This window comes from Phaseolus vulgaris, chromosome 11, assembly GCF_051622355.1.
Source record: "Phaseolus vulgaris cultivar YP4 chromosome 11, ASM5162235v1, whole genome shotgun sequence".
NCBI lineage: Eukaryota > Viridiplantae > Streptophyta > Magnoliopsida > Fabales > Fabaceae > Phaseolus > Phaseolus vulgaris.
Genome location: NC_143508.1, coordinates 21,929,141 through 21,950,955, shown reverse-complemented (window position 1 = coordinate 21,950,955; position 21,815 = coordinate 21,929,141). Strand labels below are relative to the sequence as shown.

General features: G+C 35.8%; 1 pseudogene; it reads left to right on the top strand.

Annotated features, from left to right (window-relative positions):
• Nucleotides 1–289: 289 nt before the first annotated feature.
• LOC137835687 (uncharacterized) lies at nucleotides 290–2,552 on the top strand (annotated as a pseudogene).
• Nucleotides 2,553–21,815: the final 19,263 nt, after the last annotated feature.

The following is a 21,815-nucleotide window of genomic DNA, read 5'->3' as shown; positions in this document are numbered from 1 at the left end:
CCAAACCGTAACCCTAATTTGAAGAACATATGCCTCTGTCGCGCTGTTTGGCTGCCGATCGTGGTTGTCATTTTGTCTTCGCCATTCGCCTTCGTTGATCGTGGTCGCCTTCGCCAGTACTCGCACGTCGCATTGCCTCTGCCACGACCGTCGCACTACCTCCGCCAATACTCGCGCGATCTACTTTGCTCCGCCACTGTTCACGCACGATTTTGCTCTACTCCGCAATTGTTTACGCGCGATTTGATCTGCTTCGCCACTGCTCATGGGTTATAAGTTATAACTTATAATGGCAAGTGGAAGAACTGATCCAGCATGGAAACATTGTGTTTCTGTTGATGGAGAAACAAGGAAATTAAAATGTAAGTACTGTGAAAAAGTTTTGACAGGAGGGTTTACAAATAAAAGCACCATCTAGCAGGGACTTCAAAGGATGTGAGAGCTTGTGTATCAGTGCCAGAAGATGTTAAAAAATCAATGTTGGATACTGTTCTTAATCTGGAACAGAGTTTGTTCAAGAAATCAACCTCAATAGAAGAGAGTAATATTGGACAGACAAAAGAAAGTTCTAGAAAAAGATCAAGTGGATAAGAGATTGGGGACTCATCAAATATCTTTAAAAGAAAGGAAACTCAAAGTACAATTAATGCAAATTTCAAGAAGAATGACAGAGAGGATGCATGTCAAGAGATGGCTAGGTTTTTCTACAATAATGTTATTCCTTTTAATGTAGCAAACAGTGAAGAATTTAAGAGGATGGTTGAGTTAATTGGTAGACATGGTCCGGGATTAAAGCCACCATCATGTCATGAAATAAGAGTGAAGTATTTGAAGCAAGAGGTTGAGAAGACAGAGCAGATTGTAAAAGAACATAAACTTGTTTGGAAAAAATTGGATGTACAATCATGACAAATGGATGGACGAATAGGAAGAGGAGGACTATACTTAATTTTTTGGTAAAGAGTCCAAGAGTAAAGGTCTTTTTGAAATCTATTGATGCATCTGATGTATACAAGACTGCTGAAAAAAATCTTCAAAATGATAGATGATATTGTTGAAGAGGTGGGGGAAAATAATGTCATCCAAGTTGTAACAGATAATGCAGCAAATTATAAAGCAGCTGGGGAGTTGTTAATGCAAAAGAGCAAAAAGTTGTATTGGACCCCTTGTGCAGCTCATTGCATTGATCTGATGTTGGAAGACTTTGAAAAGAAAATATCACTGCATCACGACACAATCGCCAATGGTAAGAAAATTACAACCTACATTTACTCAAGAACTGGTCTTATCTCCTTGTTGCACAAATATAGTGAAGGAAAATATTTGATAAGACCTGCCAATACTCGTTTTGTCACCTCTTATCTAACTTTAGAATGCTTGAATGATAATAGAGGATCACTTAGAAAGATGTTCACATCCTCGGAGTGGCAATCCAGTCAGTTTGCAAAAACTAGAGATGGAAGGTTGGTGGAAAATTTGATATTGGACAAGGGATTATGGAAAAACATTTTAAATTGTTTGAGGGGTGCTCTTCCCCTGATTAAAGTGTTGCGCATGGTTGATTCAGATGAGAAACCAACCATGGGATTTATTTATGAAGAGATGGATATTGCAAAAGAGAAGATACAAAATCTCTTCAATGGAGTTAGTAAAAGGTAATTTACCTATATTTGATTTCTCAATTAGATATATAGACTTGTTTTGGAGATTAATTTATTTATTTTTATCTTATTTAGCTACACTTCCCTTTGGGAAATAATTGATCATCGATGGGACAACCAATTGCATAGGTCGTTGCATGTTGCAGGCTACTATCTTAATCCCATGTTACACTATCATATTGACTTTAAAGTCGATTATGAGGTGAAATGTGGACTGTATGAATGTTTGGAGAGGTTGGTGGGAGACCTTGATGTGATGGGTAAAATTGATCTTCAATTAGAGTTTCAAGACCAAGTCTGGATTGTATGGTACTCCATTAGCTCAGCTTGGACTCAAGACCAAAACTCCATCACAATGGTGGGAATCATATGGTGATCAACATCCAGAACTACAAAGATTTGCAATTAGAGTATTGAGTTTGACTTGTAGTTCATCTGGCTGTGAGCATAATTGAAGTACTTTTGAAAGGGTAAGGATTTAAATTATTGAAAGTGATTTCATAATTATTTTTTAGATGGTCATATGATGTGTTAACTAATTTTATAATTATTTAGGTACACACTAAGAAAAGAAATCGTTTACACCAAATGACTATGAATGATGTGGTGTTTGTGATCACTAATTCAAGATTGACGAAGAAGAAAGATGTTAGAAAAACAAAAGAATATACTATTGATGATCTTTCTTCTTATGATGAATGGACTGTGGAGGAAAATGAAACATTATATGGTTTAGATGAAGACATATTACTTGATGTTGGAGAAGATGATGCTAGTAGAGGAGCAACAAATGATTTGGAGGTTCCTCCAATTGATGATAATGAAAATGAAGATCTTTTGGAGGACCAAGATGATTATCCTATGATTAGTGTGAATGATTTAATTGGATAGTTTATTTGTATTAAACATTATGTTGAATCTACTTTTAATTATGTTATGTATTTGGACCATTTAGTTATGTTATATATTTGTACCATTTCATGAATTATGAGTCTATTTTAAATTATCTTATGTATAGTAACTCGGATAGTAACTCTTCCGAGTCAAGTTACGATCCCCGAGTTACGAGTTTTTTTCCCTCTCCGATCCGCCTACGAGTTACGATTTTAACAACATTGGTCTTGAAGGAGACTAACCTAGGAAGAACTTAAGAACAAGTAGAATGGTCAAAATTAGGCAGCATTTCATTAATAATTCCAAGTGAAAGAAATACATGTATAAGAGACTCATATTTATAGGAGAAAGTCTCTCAAAAACTCTCAAATGAGAGTGTGACAAGTGTCACCACCTTATTGGTGCAAATCCTTTCCATTAAGGAGAAATGTAGACTCATATCATGACTTCCTTGCCTACATTTCTATTTGCACCCCTCTTTTACTATTTTACACGTTACTTTGTTTTCTATTTACATCTTTCTCTACTTTGGCCCAAAATACAAGGCCCAAAACTTCCTAACTACTCTATACAATTTTTACAAGGCTAAGAAGAAGAAAAAGACTCTACAAACTCTTCATTAAAGCTCGATCTTCTTCTATCTTCTTGGCATAAAGTTTAGAGGTTGGACGGTTTCCATCAGTTTAGTATCTTGTAATTGTTCATATTACATACTGTTTGTATTTGAAAACCTGTAAAGATAGAGGGTGTTATGTCTAGAGGTGTGGTGTGTGCAAAGGGGGTGAGTAGGCTTTGTGGGATTCAAAGTTACCTCTTTGTGGTGTGGTTTTTGTAATCTGTGATTTGGTTACATAGTGGAATACTCAGTGGTTTGACTGAGGACTGGATGTAGCTTAGGGTTGAGTGAACCAGTAGAAAATTTTGTGTGTAAATCTCTCTTTCTCTCAAACTCTCTAACCGTTTGATATTTCGCTACCATAAACAACCGATTAAATCGTGACTTTAATCAGTTGAAATTCTGATAATTGTTTCTATTAGATTTTTTGATTGCACTTCTTAAAGTTCTTATCTGAGTTGTTTGTTAAGGATTCATTCTAAAGAAAGTATTTGCGAAAATCTTTTATAAACAATTCACCCCCCCTCTTGTTTAAGTCATCATTTCTAACAATTGGTACCAGAGCTAGGTTCAAGTCCTGTTTTCTGAAAAAAAAATTTCTGATGGCTAATAAAATGTCTTTTGGGGAAGGTGCTTCTATAAACAGGTCGCCACTGTTTTGTGGGGTTAATTACCAGTTTTGGAAAGTAAGAATAAAGATCTTTATACACTCAACTGATAAGGGTATTTGGGAATCAATTGAAAACGGTCCCTTCGTACCTCAAGTTAAAGAAAGATGATGTTTTAGTTGATAAACCTTCATCTGAATGGACTGAGGCAGAAAGTAAGAAAGTTAAGTTTGATTGGATAGCTAAAAATATTATAACATTTACTCTAAGCTGTGATGAGTTTTTCAGGGTTTCACAATGCAGCTCTGTTAAAGAAATGTGGGACATCTTGGAGGTCACACATAAAGGCACAACTGATGTTAAGAGAGCTAGGAAGCATGCTCTGATTCAAAAGTATGAACTCTTCATGATGCAAAAGGGAGAAACTATCTGTAATGTGCAAAAGAGGTTTTCTCATATTGTGATTCATCTTATGAGTCTTGGTAAGAAGTTTGATGAAGAGGAGCTTAACATCAAGATACTGAAGTGTCAATTGATGTATTTGATTTTCACAAACCTACACACTTCAATGATCACCAAATTAGACACACTGATTACAACAATATGTTCAGATTGATTTTCCAGAAAACAAGAACAGTATGAACACACCCAGAAAGAATAGATTCAATTTTAATTGAATCTATTTTATTTTCTGTCAGATTAACACGTGAAACTCTAAATGAGTGCAGAGATTAAGGAAGATTGAACACCACAAGATTATACTAGTTCACTCAAATGAGCTACATCCAGTCTCACCTTTTCCAAGGTGAAATCCACTAAGAAACAGTACAAAAAAACTTACACAACCTAATTTTCTTGAACCCTACAAGAACAAGGAACACCTAGCTGAAAAATCCTATTTCAGCACACCAACTCTTCAAGAAACCCTATCAAGAAGAGTTTTACAACCACAATTACAAAGAATAGAATGATGAAATGAATACACCTAGAAAGAGAATGCAGAATTCTAACTAGACCAGTAGAACAGATTGCAAAAACCAGTGACAGCACCTCCAACCAAGCTTAGAACAAAACAAGAACAAGCGCACATTTTTCTTTTGAAAAAACTGTTTTAAGAACACGTGTTAATTCTCCGAAAACTCTCAATCTCTGTTTTAAACTCGTTTTCTCAACACCCTTTTTAGTGAGTTATGAATCTCTTTATATAAGAAATGATTTATAACAAAATTTCAAAAAACAGTTTAAAAAGTTGTTATAAAAAAACAGATTAAAGTTATAATGAATAGATTTATTTTCAAAAAGACAAAGAGAGATTTTAAACAGTTGCAACTCAGTCGTTTTGATAGCATAAAAGGCTGATCCAAGATACTTGGTGCACACAACAAAGTTATCAAAAACACTTTTCAAAATCAAGACACCAGTTAAAAAAGAATCTATTCATTTGAGAAATAACAGATTCATTTTCTGTGCAATAAAACATATTTTGGGGAAAACATGAGAAAAACATTTAGAAAACATTGTGTTTGATCTTATCATCTTGATAAGGATTTAAAGGTGGGTCACGATGCAAAAAGCTCACTTTAAACACACTCTAACCTAGATACAAGACTATCCAAGTACAAATACAAACTTCAAAGCAAAACACACTTTGCTACATCAAACACGTTGAGTTGAAAAAGCGACATCCATCTTCAACATCCTTAACCTCTTTCTCCATACTCGTGATTAATAGCTCTTGCTCCTCACATTTGCGCATCGGTTCAACAACTTTCACCATCATTGTACGAATTTCATCCTTTGTTGCTTTCTTAAGTGCTTGTTCACAACACCCAGACACTTAGACCTGCAATTATGCCTAAACACATGTATATAAAATCAAATACAAATACACTTTAATATAAAAAATTATCAAAAAATAAATATACCATCATGTCTACTTTAAAACAAAATCATCATTTCAATCAAACCTTAGGTTGAGGCTCGGGATGAGGATCAATCGTAACAACCTCCTAATATGAACATCCGCTACTTGAGATTATATCCTGAACAAGTAATTACTTAATCAATTGAAAACCATGAACACCACAATTCAATTCTACTAAAACGAAAATAAATATTGCCCCAACAATATACCTAGAATAAGAAATCCCATCCCTTTTGGCTTATTTGTATTTCAATTAAGATTAACATAGTTGTTTTTGTTTTCAAAAGTAATTATAACATGATTGAATTTTTTTTCAAGAAAAATAACTTTTGTAAAAAGTAACAATATTGTGTTTTCGAAGAATATTCAGTTACCTTAAACGTAACTACATACAAACATGCACTTAATTATCCAAAGTGGGAAAACTATTTTTCTTAAAGATGTTCTTCAAATACATCTTCCAAAGTTTTCAGAAGCCACAACATAAACCTATAATATATAAATCATTCATAAAATTATATCGAAAGTTTATATTAAAGGAAATGTTGTCGATTAATTTGAAGGAATGAGTTTATCCCGAGCAACACTACCACCGGAAACACTGTCTGAGCCGAAATTCGACGACCGAAGCCAGTGCAAGTCTCTATCGTCGTAGTCTGAGCCGATCATTTTCTGTCTTCGTTAGATATCTTCACTCTCATTATCCCCTTCATCAATATGTAGAACTTCTTCCCCGCATTGGAGGCAAATTTATCGGCATTCGGAATGGGGCAGCGCTATAGAAGAGAGTGACGACGTTTGGAGCGGGAGGCGGAGGATGGCGTCAAGGTGGGAGGAGCAGAGGGACGCTGAAAAGGAAAATCAGATACTTTGGTTCGGGAAAGTGAAAAGGAAACTAATAAAATATTGGAGAAATGAAAAGTAAAATAAATTTTGAAGCAAATGTAAGTTAATTTTCCGGGTTTTAAAATAAACTTCTAGAAATTAATGGACATTTTTTTTTCATTAATTGAAATCATAGCTGAAATTATATTATCCTTTGATAAATAATCATGTTAAAATCAATTTTTGCTTAGTAATGACTAGTATAAAAGTTTTGTATATCATATTTATTTTAATATAATATAAAGTAATCAAATGAAAAATATGATATAATATTTTTATTAAAGTATTAAATATAATTAATGATATTTAGTTTATGATAATTTTTAATAATTTTTTTATATAAAATAAACAAAAAAATTAATTAATTTTGATTAAATAAATATTTAAGATTAAAAATATCTTAAAAAGTTTTACATGTTTAAATTTACACTTTCAAAAAACTTTATGTTCCCGCCGGTTGACCAGGGTCGTCTTTGTGCGTGGCTTGTCCTCGCGAGCTAGGGCACCTTCGTTCTGCTCCGTATGTGAGTACCTGAAAAGAAGTGGACAAAGGGGCTCCCTCGCGGCCGTTTGCACTCCGACGATCAAGTCAGCTAGCGAGAAACATCAAAGGGACACACCTCCGTATCGGAACACCGTGAATGGATGCTCTGAAGGTGGTCAAATAACTGAGTAACTAGTGCTTCTTCCCTAATTGCCTGTGCGTATAGTGGGTGCGCGAGCAAAACAACTAGGGTTTGTGTGTGTAAAACTGCGAGAATTAGGTCAAAACTCGGCCCCTTGTCTCAAACGTCTAAAGCCCCTTTTAAACGCCTCCAGCATTTAAAGCGTCTTAAAGCGCATTTAAAGCGTATAAAAACGTTCAACGCGTTTAAAACGTTTAAAGCATTTAAAGTGCTTTAAAGCGTTCGAAACGTAAACTAAATAAGTGCATACCTTAGCGAACTTTCAGGAAAACATTGATGTTTCAGTGCTTACTGTCATGTATTCTTCTGACTTGATCGTTACTCTTCGTGGAGGGCCTTACAGCGTCGTAACCCAACTTAGGGATAATCCATCGTGTAAGTCCTCCTTTCTCGAAGTGCATCTGGCACAAAGGGGTGACTTTCTGGGTGCCAACTCATGCGCCTCAGCCTCTAGTCACTCGCCTTGAGAGTGTATCTACCTTTCTCTCGTACCATGCACGTGGTTCTCCCCTGGGCGTGGCCCTCTCAGGTGATATGATTCAAATAGCAGAATTTGAATGATTCTTGACATTCTTAGGAATCATCTTGAGTTGGATATGAGATAGGCACTTTAAGATAGAATTGGATCAAGGTTCTATAATCAAGAACTCACCAAAACTAGCACCAAAACCCAAACTCATATGGAAGTTCCATGTATTGTCAAATTGAACCGAACAAAAGGAGTGAAAAGGCAAAGGCACCGAATAAAATGTGTAAAAACTAAATTGATTTACAAATGCGGTTCTAGAGTAAAACCGCATTTGTAAATCAATGCCAATGATATACAAATGCGGTCTTTAATATGGCCGCATTTGTAAATCAATGTGCAATGATTTACAAATGCGGTCTTTACTATGACCGCATTTGTAAATCATTACACATTGATTTACAAATGCGGTCATAGTAAAGACCGCATTTGTAAATCATTGGCATTGATTTACAAATGCGGCTTTACTTTACAACCGCATTTGTAAATCAATTTTACCCTAAAAATTTGAAGCGCGCCACTAGTTTCAGACTTTCACTTTCCTTTTCTCCGCTCTTCGTTTCAACGTTCTTGCGCTCAGTTTCCGTTTCTTCTCTCTGCATTTTGTAAGTTTCAGTTTCATTCATTCGTTTTCATTTTCGCATCATTCATTATTCACTTCGTTGGCATTGGCATTTTCGTTTCCTAACTTCGTTTGTGGCATTTAGGGTACTGTTCCATTGGTGTTCGCTGGTGTTTTCCTGCTCCGCCACCGCCACAGCTTCCGCCGCCGCCTTCGCCTTTGTCTTGTGCCTCTACCACTCCGATCACCATCAAGCTTGTTCACGACGGAAAGGTTGGTGTTGTATTTAAATTCTTTTGAATTTTTATTTTATATTTTTCTGTATAATATATATAATTAATAACTAATACAACTTGGAATTTATAACTAATAACTAATAATTTATATATTTGTGTGTATTTTGAATTTTTGTTTATTATAATTTATATATAATTTAATAAATTAGTTACAGAAACAACTAATTTATATATTATTATATATAAATTTGTATTATATAATTTGTATTATATAATTTGTATTTTTTTAAATTTATATTATATATTTAGTTAGTTGTTAATTACATTTTAATAAAAGTTTTATGTTATGTTAGTTATTGTTACTTTTAGAATAGAATTATCGTGTTTGGATTGAGTCCGGCGGTGTTCAACCCTCGGCAAATGTGTGAGATAGAATACTAATTATTAGAAAATCCTAACTATTCCAGAATATATAATGGATCGAGGTTGGATTAATGTTGTTCGTATAAGTGATGAGTACGAAAGGGGAGTAGAGGAATTTATACAATTTGCGCAGCATAGTGCGATTATTAGTGGTCATGATGGAGCAAAGATCAAGTGTCCGTGCGTTAACTGTTTGAATGGAAGGATACTGGATGTGAATATCATGAGGGAACACCTGTTATGTGATGGGTTTCTTCGATCTTATACAACTTGGACATGGCATGGTGAATTATTAAATTTACCACGTGTTTCCGTAACTGAAGAATATGTGGGTTCTACCATGGATGAAGCAGTACACGATGATGGAGATGATGATCGATTGGAGGACATGATTCGTGATGTGGGAGCTGAGTGTTTTGCAAAAGCGCATGGATATGGAAGTATGTCAAAAGATGCAGAGACTCCTTTGTATCCTGGATCAACTAACTTCACATGGTTGTCGGCAGTGTTAAGATTGATGAATTTGAAGGCAATAAACGGATGGACTGATAAAAGCTTCACGGAATTGCTCCAGCAGTTGAAGGATATGCTTCCAGAGGGAAATAGTCTACCTAATTGTAATTACGAGGCCAAAAAGATTCTTTGTCCAATGGGTATGGAGTACAAAAAGATACATGCATGTCCTAATGATTGTATATTATACCAGAAAGATTTTGAATTGTTGAAAAGTTGTCCGAGGTGTGGGTTATCACGTTATAAGTTGAAACAAAAAGATGATGATTCTATTGATGAAATTGAAAAGCATGGACCCCCAATGAAGGTTATGTGGTATCTTCCCATCATTCCAAGGATGAAGCGTTTGTTTACAAACCCAAACGATGCTAAGAATCTTAGATGGCATGCAGATGAGAGGAAATGCGATGGCATGTACCGACATCCAGCTGATTCTATTCAATGGAAGAAATTTGATGATGACTTTCCAAATTTTGGTAAAGAAATATCCGACTTGGTTTAGCTACAGACGAAATGAATCCGTTTGGTAATATGAGTACAAATCACAGTTCATGGCCTGTATTACTAGTTATTTACAACTTACCTCCTGGATTGTGCATGAAGCGAAAATACATGATGTTGTCTATGATGATATCCGGTCCGAAACAACCAGGGAATGATATTGATGTTTATCTAAGTCCCCTAATTGAAGATTTGAAGTTAATGTGGGACCAGGGTGTTGAAGTATTTGACGGATTTGCTAATGAAACTTTCAAGCTTCATGCCATGTTATTTTGCACCATCAATGACTTTCCGGCATATGGTAACTTATCAGGTTATAGTGTTAAGGGTCACAAAGCATGTCCAATATGCGAAGAAGACACTGCTTCTCAACAATTGAAACATGGAAGGAAAACAATATATCTTCGGCATCGGAGGTTTCTTAGAAGTCATCATCCTTACCGGAGGTTGAAAAAAGCCTTTAATGGGCACCAAGAGGGTAGTGGTCCACCAACTCCATTAACCGGTGTTGAGGTTTATGAAAAGGTAAATAACATAGACCACACCTTCGGTAACTAAAAAAAAAGTCATCTGTGACAAATATTTGGAAGAAGAAATCAATCTTCTTTGATCTTCCGTACTAGTCGAGGTTAGAAGTCAGACATTGTATAGATGTAATGCATGTTGAGAAGAATGTGTGTGATAGCTTAATTGGTACACTTCTTAACATTAACGGGAAGACGAAGGATGGTCTAAATGCTCGTTTAGATTTGATTGAGATGAACATACGCGACGAGTTGGCACCCATAGAAATGGGTAAGCGTACATATTTGCCCCCAGCCTGTTACACAATGTCAAAAGATGAAAAAATTAGTTTTTGTCAATGTCTAAAAGGTGTGAAAGTGCCACAAGGACATTCCTCAAATGTGAAAAGCCTAGTGTCAATGCAAGATTTGAAGTTAACTGGGTTGAAGTCTAATGATTGTCACATCTTGATGCAACAGTTGTTGTTGGTAGCTATCCGTGGGATCTTACCAAAAGATGTTAGACATACCATAACCCGTTTGTGCTCATTCTTCTCTTCCATCTGTTGTAAAGTCATTGATCCTTGCATTGACACGCATCTCAAGTTTTCTACGTGAAAGATCCTACGTCAGAACATTGGTATGTCATTTTACACGGCAAAAAACAAGGGGAGACCATAGATGATATTGAAAATGGTGACCCCTGCTCATTCACACCAAAGATAATTAATAAAGATGATGATGTACATGCAACCCGTAAAGACCATAGTGAAGGAATTTACATATGGACTTTCAACCCCCATGCAACCTGTAAATAAGCATTTTTTATTTACATTTTTATGTATTATTTTGATAAGATTTTAATTTGATGCAGATTAACTAATGTAACTGTTACCTAATTTTTTTAACAGAGACATGGATGACGATCAAACCCCACTCAAACCTTGATCCGGAAGAGGCAGCAGAGGACCTACTAGTAGACTTATTTACATGAAAAAAATTAAAGACCTCTAAGCCTCAATCTTTTAAGTATCAAAATTTGGTATTTTCTCAAAGTTTAAGGAGTTGGAAGATAAGTAAAGAAGGTAAATGAGAGTCTATTTATTTAATTTTTTATGGATATTTTCATTCTATTTTGTAGGTCTTATGTGAAGAAGATAATGAACGTAAGCTAAATGAATTTTCTAGTTATTTGCTCACTTTCTTTGGGTAATAGTTATCGCACTATCCCTACATGTCTTAATCACATGGTACCTATCACTATAAATAGGTGGTCACCCCTCTTGTAAATCACAACATATTTTGAGTCAAGAAACTCTGCTTGAGTGAATCTTCGAGTGTCTATAATTTTCTTTGAATCTTATCTTGGCAAGATGCTTCAAGTGGGGACTCTCTTCATCACTTATCTTGGAATCCTCCTCCAAGTCGTGTGAGATCCTCCATTCCTCCACCTCCATGGATGTCTTCAACCATCTAAGTTTTCCATTCTTCTTCTCTAATTCCATGTTTTCCAATTTCTCCAATTCTACTTTATTTTGAGTTCTTTTTCTTTCAAACTCATAATGTCTTTGTGTGAGTTTTTTTCTTTTGCTCTTTGAAGATAACTTTCACACTTACTTCCATTTAGTTAAGTTCGTGTCCAGTGACAATCCTCACTGAGTCATCACCATAATTATTAATCCAATTCCTAATCCAAGTGAAATGTATAAAAATATGTGTAATTCTCAAATCAACTTGTATCATGTGGTATTCAGAGCATGGTTTATTTTGAGCTTAATTTTGAGTTGATTCTTACTATCCTACCCGCTTGTGTTTATTTTGAGCACTTTCAATTCCGCTTTTACATTCCTTGTCATTTCATTTTTCTTTTTACAATTCCTTGTCATTTCAATTCCGTTTTACATTCCTTGTCATTTTCAATTATGTTTTTATAGTCATTTGCAATTTAAATTCTGCTTTGAATTCCTTTGTCATTTAAATGTCCATAGCCATCTTTACTTAAGTCTTATGTTCTTAGTGTTCTATGATTGTTTTCTTTCAACTTATTTGATTTTAATTATGAAGAATTAAAAACAAATTAGAAGTTGTCTTAGTAGTGGTTGATTTAATTCCAAACATAAAATGCAAGTGTTCACATAAAATGAATCTAAATCCAAATTTAATTTTAGAATTTGAAAAGTGGAATAAAAATATGCATGAAAAGAATATGAAAAATTTGAATCAATAGAAAGAAAGAAAATTATATGCATTGTCATTTCAAAATCAATTTCCTAAAAGGATTCTATATGTGTGGCGAATTGTGGTTATATTTTGGGGGAGTTTTATCCTTCACACTTTGATAATTTATAAAAAAAAGAGAAAAAACTTCATAGTTAAAACCTAAGTAAGTTTTCTTGGTTTAAAAATGCTTTGTTGTTGGTCTACATTTAATTCCTATTTTGGTTTAGCTTTCTTGAATAAGTAATTTTCTTGTTTGTCTTAAAAAAAATTCTTAGTTTTGTGTGGAGGATTTTCTTGGCTTTCAATTAAGTGATTTGATAAGAGTTTTGACATCTTTCATTTGAAGACTTTCTCTACATGTTCAAGACTCTTTGGAATTTATATAATTTTTTAGTGAAAAGTAAACTTACCTTATCTTTTATTCTTTTTACTAAAATAGTCGAGTGTTATAATTGAGAGAGTGTGTTTTAATTTTTTCCATATTTGTGTGATAATTTGGGTTGATTCATTTTGTGCAAACATGTCTCACACTTCATCCCAAGATTCTTCAAAACCACCATCTCCTCACAAGGCCAATCTAATGATGGAGCTTGAAGAAACTATGAGAGATTTGACTAAAAAAGAAGAGAGCATGAGGCACATGGTGGAGAGATTGCAACGACTAGAGGACTCCCAAGAAAGACAAAATCATGGAAGAAGATGGGAGCCTAGAAGAGCAAGATATCACATGCGTTAGGGAGCCAAGAGGAAGAAGATGAAGATGGGAGAATGCAACATTATAGAGAAAGGTGATATGATCAACATCACAAGAGCCAAATGCCTAATGTTAAATTGTCTTCTTTTGATGAAAATAGTGATCCTAATGTGTACATAGGATGAGAAGTTAAAGTGAAAATAGTGATCCTAATGTTAAATGTACTTTTTGGTTCATAGTGTAGTTTTTCTGGGATTTAAAAATTATATTCTACTTTTAAGCAAGAAATTTAAATCCTACTCTAGGTTATACCACTAGGTTATGATTCCTTCAAACATGTATACAAAAATGTCTTTGTCATCAGTAGCAGAGTCTAAATCTTCTTGGACTCTTCTAGCCATTGCTCTAGTGGTTGGTCTTGAGTTGAGGACTTTGTCATCCAACTGGGAGGTTCAACAATGGTTTAATCCCATCAGACTTTGTTGGTACAAACTAAAATCCTTACTCTTGAATTCTTTATCATTATATGCATAATAAAATGAAAATGTTTGTGGTAGTGGACTTAGTAGACTTATTTACATGAAAAAAAATTAAAGACCTCTAAGCCTCAATCTTTTAAGTATCAAATGATTGAAAGGTACATAGCTGAAGAAAGTATTGAATTTTGTTCAAAGTACATGACAAAAGCAAATCCAATAGGTGTTCCAGCTAATTCATGGCACCACAGGCGTTCTACAAGTAAATGTTTACGTGGTGTGAATATTGTAAGCAAATCTCGATTAGAAGTCTTGCAAGCACATTTGTACATATTGAATAACACAGATGAAGTTGTACCTTACATAGAAGCTCATAAAGCCATTGTGAAGGCAAATAACCCAAGACAAGCAGAGAAATGGGTCTTGATGGAACATAATAGAACTTTCATGCCTTGGTTTAAAGACGAGGTGTTCAAGGATTCAACGGCATCAGAGACCTTGACCTGGTTGGCTGCTGGATTGAAGTTTGATGTCATCTCATGTACAACGTACGAAGTGAATAATTGTATATTTTACACGAAGTCCATGGATGAAAAGAGTACAGTTCAAAATTCTGGTGTTACTCTTGAAGCCGAGTCAATGCAGTTTTCGACTTCGAAAGATACAAATCCAGTACTTGGATCAATGGCATACTATGAGTTTATAGAAGAGATATGGGAGATTGACTACACTAAGTTTTCCGTTCCAGTTTTCAAGTGTAAATGGGTTGACAATAAAAGTGGGGTTAAAATTGATGATTCAGGATTCACACTAGTGGACTTTCGAAAGATAGGGTATCGAGATGAGCCATTTATAATGGTTCAACAAGCATCTCAAGTTTTCTACGTGAAAGATCCTACGTCAGAACATTGGTATGTCATTTTACACGGCAAAAAACAAGGGGAGACCATAGATGATATTGAAAATGGTGACCCCTGCTCATTCACACCAAAGATAATTAATAAAGATGATGATGTACATGCAACCCGTAAAGACCATAGTGAAGGAATTTACATATGGACTTTCAACCCCCATGCAACCTGTAAATAAGCATTTTTTATTTACATTTTTATGTATTATTTTGATAAGATTTTAATTCGATGCAGATTAACTAATGTAACTGTTACCTAATTTTTTTAACAGAGACATGGATGACGATCAAACCCCACTCAAACCTTGATCCGGAAGAGGCAGCAGAGGACCTACTAGATTGAAGCGTCTCGCATTGAGACGTGCTGCTGGTGAGAAGACACGTGTTGACATTGACGTCAACACTGGAGCGGCTTTTGGTCCTAAGGCATATGAGTTTTATGAGCTATCTTGGAGTTGTTTCTCATGAGAGGCTCTCCATTCTGATTAATTCATGGGATGAGGTGTCAAAGGTCGATCGTAACATGATCTAGGAGGATGTTCTGGTAAGCTTTACATTTTGATATAATGCTTTTTAATATTCATTGATTAATTTTAATTTGCTGATGTTATTTTGCAGGCAAACTTTGAAATTCCTGATGTGGAACCGCTTCAATCAAAGATTATATCCAATATCAGACTCAAATTTCGTACCTTTAAGTCAAGACTGAGTTCGAGATACATTTTTGGCGACCTTAAAGACGAAAATCCATGTTTAAAGTACAAACATATTGATGAAGAGACATGGCGTCTTTTTAGAGAAAGCCGTGAAAATGAGGCTTGGATGGTAAGTGAAGTAACTTTTTTGTTTATATAACATTAATAAGTTTATCTTATTTACTTCAATTTGTTTATTTCAATTATGACAGGATTGTCGGAAGAAAGCTCAAGAGATAGCTTTGAAGAATCTTACCCCACACGTTATGTCTCGTTCGGGGTATCGAAAACTTGAGCAAACACTAATGGTGGAAAAGGAGAAATCTCAACAGGGGACGTTGTCTGGGAATGTGGAAACAGGGGTCACTTCTCCTCCTTCACCACCTTTTCGCCATGTAAAATGGAAGAGGGCCCGAATTACAAAGTCGGGTGCACCAAGTTCTGAGCAATCCGAGGTTATCATCGAAAAAATTGTAAGTTATTTTTGTTATTTTCATTTATTTTAAAGCATTAATTATATTAATGATTGAAAATATGATTTTTGTGTACTCTTGCAGGATTCCTTGGAATCGGACGGTAAATTTGTTGTTGAAGGTCGTCACGATATCCTGGTTGAAGCAATTGGACGACCTGAGCACTCTGGTCGTGTTCGTGCAGCTGGACAAGGGGTCGGAATTAAACTATATTTTGGAGTTTCAAAACGACAGTCATCCTCCTCCTCCAAAGAGAACGAAACTCAAATGAAGACTAAGATACATGAAGAATTAATGGAGGAGATGAGAAAGGAGACTGATTTGATGCGGCTAGAGATGAGAAAGGAGAATGATCGAATGCGACAAGAGTTTCTATCGCAACAAGTTTGTGCTGAGCCGATTGAACCCCTTGTTAATCCCACTCCCAAGAGCACAAAGGGGAGTTGTGCGGCACCTCCAACAGGGGATGATATCAATGGGCAGACGGAGGATTGTGAGCTACTGGTAGTGGGCGACAAACTTCCTCGGGTGGTGGCACTTGGAAAAGTCTATAAAAACGCCACCACCTTACATAACGTTCCTCTCTCCCCTGATGTGCCGAAGGTAACAGTTGAAAAAGTACGATTTCCTGATGCTCGTGTTCCACTACCTTCAGATGAGGTAACCACTGTGGCCGATGCATTTCAGACATTCGTTGCCTGGCCCAGAGAGCTCATTCGATGTATGCCCGAACCTCATGTAATAATTTCATTTCATTATATTATTTTTTATTTATATTTATATATTACATATACTTTAATACAAATGTTGTTTATCTTGTTGATCTTGCCGGTGACTTATCTGTTGAAGGTCCACTACGTCTAACTCCGCCTTCCGTAAGTCAATGAACAAGACCACCAAAGAGTTGTTTACTCTGAGTCTCTGTGAGAACCGTGCACTCTGCGAATGCTCTCTCTTCTCTCTGTGCGAAAACTAGATCTTTGTCAATATCCAAAAAACCTCCCCCTGTAACAACGTGGAATGCCTTTATATAACCTCCAGCGCTCCCACGTTGTCCATACACGAAGTAACTTAGCGTGTGTCCTTTCGTTGGATGTCTCGTGCAACCTTTGCGTAGGTACCAGGTGCGACTGGGGCAAGCGCGTATACCAGGTACTACCTAACGCATGGGCGGTCGCCTCTATCCTGCCCCGTGCACATTACGGGCCGAGAGGGGTTCGATCACCGACCGACTGGCTTCCTTGGACCACTCTCATGCATGGTACCGTAGAACGCATAACCTCTCCGATCTCTGATCTCCCCCGGACCACCGATCTCCGCCTGATCACCCTCTTCAAGACACACCAGCTTCCATGGCCCGCCCGTTTCACTAAGAACAGCCCACGTGGCTATCAGTGGCTGACGTCATCCCAAACCGATGACCGACCGGATCACTTGTAGAAACCTTTTCGGCCACCAAGTCCGGAAAAGAAGCGTGAGGTTCCAGTTGACGATTCTATAACTTTCTTACGTCTCATTGCTAGTTAGATTGGCAATGAACCTTTTCCAGTTCCGTGGGATAATACATTTTTTCAAATAAACACTGAACTGCCACTGATGATTTACAACACAGATTTATCAGAATTTATATCTGGGAAACAGGAGCTCAATATAAGTATAATTCAATTTTTTATGATGTAAGTATCTTTACCTATTATTCAATTTACTTTATGTTAAATTATTATTGATTATGCTTTAACTAAAAACTTGTAGGTTTTTGCATAGAGTCTGTATCACTGAGGGGAAGGAAAATATGTATGGATTCTTAGATCCTGCATATACTAATCATGTTGGACCAAACTCAACTGAGACTTAAGCATACATCACTAACACCCTGGAAAAAGAGGGAAAACAAATTTATTTATGCCCTTATATTAATGAGTAAGTTTAATTATATGTCATCAATTATTATTATTTCATGTTTTAAATATTTACTAACTCTTTTCATATGATATAAGCATCATTGGCAGTTACTTGTCTTATCAATGGTTGATAAGACTGCTGTGTGGTTCTCTTCCCTACACAAGAAGATTCCCACAAACTTTAAGGATATCATTGATACGTAAGTACATTATAAACTAAACTTTGTATATGTTACTAATTAACCATCTACTTACGAGGTTTTTTGTATTAACCAGTTCATGGCGTGGATATAACATCCTAAAAGGTCGATCAATTTCAAATAATTTGAACTGGATAAGAATAAAGGTTTGTAATTTTTTTCTTTCTCTATTATGTTTATCAATATACTAACATATTACTTTTTATTGAATTATAGTGTAATAAACAACCAGGAAGCTATGAGTGTGGCTATTACATTATGCAATGGATGATTACCATTATAAGACTAGGTGTTAAAACTGGTTGGAAAGAGGTACTATATATGTTAAATCATTTTTATAATTCTTGAACATATATATATCTAAAAACTAATTTATGTCAACTTTGCAATGCAGTTATTCACAGAAGAAACACCGATGAATGAGGAAGGCATTTCATATGTTAGAGATTCTTGGTCCACATATTTCATAAATTTTTATAACTCTAGCATAGGTAAACAATAGTGGTTTTATAATATGTAATTTGATTACTTGTAAATGTACATTTTGATGATTTCAATTGATTACTATATTTTTGTATTTGTCTGGCTGGGTTTGATCATTATGCAGGTTATTAAATTATATGGTTTATGCACAATACAAACTGCACTTAAAAAAAAAACACTATTTACAAATGCGGTCATTTACCAAGACCGCATTCGTAAATCCTAAACCCCTAACCCTCATCCCTCATTCATAATAATATAAAAATGCGGTTATTTTAAGTAACCGCATTTGTAAATCTAATTTATAAATGCGGTTCTATGACCACATTTGTATATGCCCGATTTACGAATGCGTGCTGATCAAATGCGGTTCTATGACCGCATTTGTAAATGTAAAATAGCCGCATTTCTTTTACATTTCAGCACTAGTGACACCCCCCTTAAGACTCCTAACTAAACACCTAAAGATGCTTTAACAAAAGAGGTTTTTAATGTTTCCCTCTAAGCACCTTCAAACAAAGAAATTACAAAAAGAGAAAATAAACGTCAATTAGCTCCTAAAGCTTTGAACATGCTCCTTGTAAGCCTTTGAGGGGGGCTTTGACCTCCATGGGCATCCTCTATTTGAGCCTCAACCTCTTCTTGCTCTTGATGATTGGCCTCCATGTCCACTAGAGCTTGATCTCCATCATACTCCCCAAGTTGGAGAGAATTCGACCACGAATTCTGGAGACCTACAGAAAAAGGAGTTAGATCACTGATATTAAAAGTATGACTACCTAAGAATGTATCAGGCATATCTAACTCATAAGCATTGTCATTAATCCTCTTTAGGACTTGGAAAGGTCCATCTCCACGAGGCATTAGTTTGGACTTCCTTTGAGCAGGAAAACGATCCTTCCTCAAATGAAGCCAAACCCAATCACCCTCCTCAAACAACAATGCTTTTCTCGTTTTATTGGCAAGTTCAGCATACTTGCCAACCTTCTTCTCAATTCTCTTCTTGATGTCTTTATGTAAAGTTTTCACAAAAGAAGCCTTTTCATCCCCATCTCTGCACAAGACATCGCCAAGAATGGGAATAGGAAGAAGATCAAGAGGTGTTAAGGGGTTAAACCCATAGACAACCTCAAAAGGAGAATGTGAGGTGGTAGAATTTACTACACGGTTATATGCAAACTGATGGAAGAGGGCCCAAGCTCACCACACTATGAAAGCCAAAAGACTAAGACCGTCTAGCTTCACAAAGGAGCGTCTAGCCTCTCAAAGGAGCGTCTAGTCTTCCAAATGGAGCGTCTAGCTTCACAAGGGAGCGTCTAGCCATGGCTACATAAGGAGCATCTATGAAGAGTCCTAGACCGTCTAGCTTCACACACACATGAGCCAAGCTACGGTTTGGGAAGAGAAGGCTTTGTTGCATAAAGGCCCATTAGGGGTACTTAGTAGATAGGATAGTGTAGAAAGCACTTTGTGAAGGAAACATTCTAGAAACTAGGTTTGTGTGGCCGGTCATTGCACATGGCACATGGCTTAGGTTTTACATTTAATTTTTGTTTTCTTTTCATTAGAAAGTAGCTTACCTTTTACGTCCAAGATGGCCTATAAATAGGAAGGCTATCTCATTATATTTTGGAAGTTTAATTGAGTAAGGTTATGCTGCCATTTTTGTGCACAAGCTTTACTTCTCCTAGAAATCTAGGCTCTAAACTTCAATCCTTTCACCTTCTCCCTTGAGCTGGCCGAACCACTCAAACACCATACTCATCATGCACCTACAAGGCCAACACAACTCCTAGGAGGGTCTTGATCATCTCACCCATTGCTTCCGCACCTTATTTTCTACTTTGATTCAAGAAGAACACATGAAAATGCCATCATTTGGTATCAGAGCTTTGGTTCTTCAAGATGAGTAGCTCCTTGTATTTTAAATTTTAGTTCTTCTTTATTTCATATTGTCATCTACTTTCCTTACTTGTCTTGCTGTTTTTTTTACATTTTAAATTGTTCTTGGTGTGCTTATGGAAGATCCAACCGAAGCACAATTGTTCAATTGATCTTGAACAAATTCTGTGCAGCTTGTGATAGGATTCCTTACACCATTGAGTGGCTGTTTTCTTTTAGGAATTGGAGTCCTTATTGCTTTCTTAATTTTGCTTCATTTTATGCTTTGAGTCTTTATTTTCTGAATCTATAAATGTTGTGTCAAGTCATGTGAATCCATATTTGTCAACAATTCTTAGTAGTCCTATTATTGGCTTGATTGTTTCTTGCTTTTGGGTCTCTTTAAATTGTTTGAATCTGCTGTTCTTTGCTCCTTTGGTGCCTTTTTAATTTTTAGTTTGAGTTCATATTGTGTTTAGATCATACACAATTCTATTTCACAAATTTCCATTGTGTCTAAACTTTGGTATCTTGCTGTTTTTGTTTCCAGTTTTCAGATTCCCCTGTTTACACCTTCTCTGTTTTGGCTGTTTTAACCCAGAAAAATATTTCCACCCATAGAAAAATTCTGATTTTCTGGAAAATGCAAGTTTAAAGTGTTATAGAAAAGACAAAAAAAGAATGAGGTCAAAAGAAGCAACAGAAAAAAAATGATAAATCTTACAAAATCAGAGTGCAAATCTTGAGCGCTCCAGCTGGCCTAACTGCACACCAAATTTGCAAAAATTATTAAAAAAAAATGGTGCATGCGTTTTAGGTGATTCCAAAGCCAAAATTTAGATAAGATCCTGAATTTTCTTGCATCCAAATTTCAGAAACAAATTTTACAATTACAGCTCAGCATAAATCGGGGAACAAACACGTTTTCTGGCCCACAACATTTTCCAGTGGTGCTGTTTTTTTTATTTGGTCATCTAATCTAGTGTTTTTCTTTAGGAATTCCTTTTGTGTGCCAACTTTTATTGAGTACCTTTAATTGTTTGCTTTAATTTCTTGAATCTCTTTCTAAGTTGTCATATTATAAATCCTTTTGGTAGTACTGTTTTCTTTCAATTAAATTTGTTTCTTGCTTTTGTTTCTTGACCTCTCATTTTGGGTGCTGGAATTTAATTCTCTCTTGGTGCTTATGTGCATGGAAATTGACTTGGTTTAAGGTTAAGCCCTTGTGAATAGGTGCTGGAAATTGGAGAATTAAAGCCAACTTTCTAAGGAGGAGTCAAAGCTAAGGCCGAAACAAGCTTTCTTGAAACAAACACTACAAACACCTAGAAGATCAACAATCAA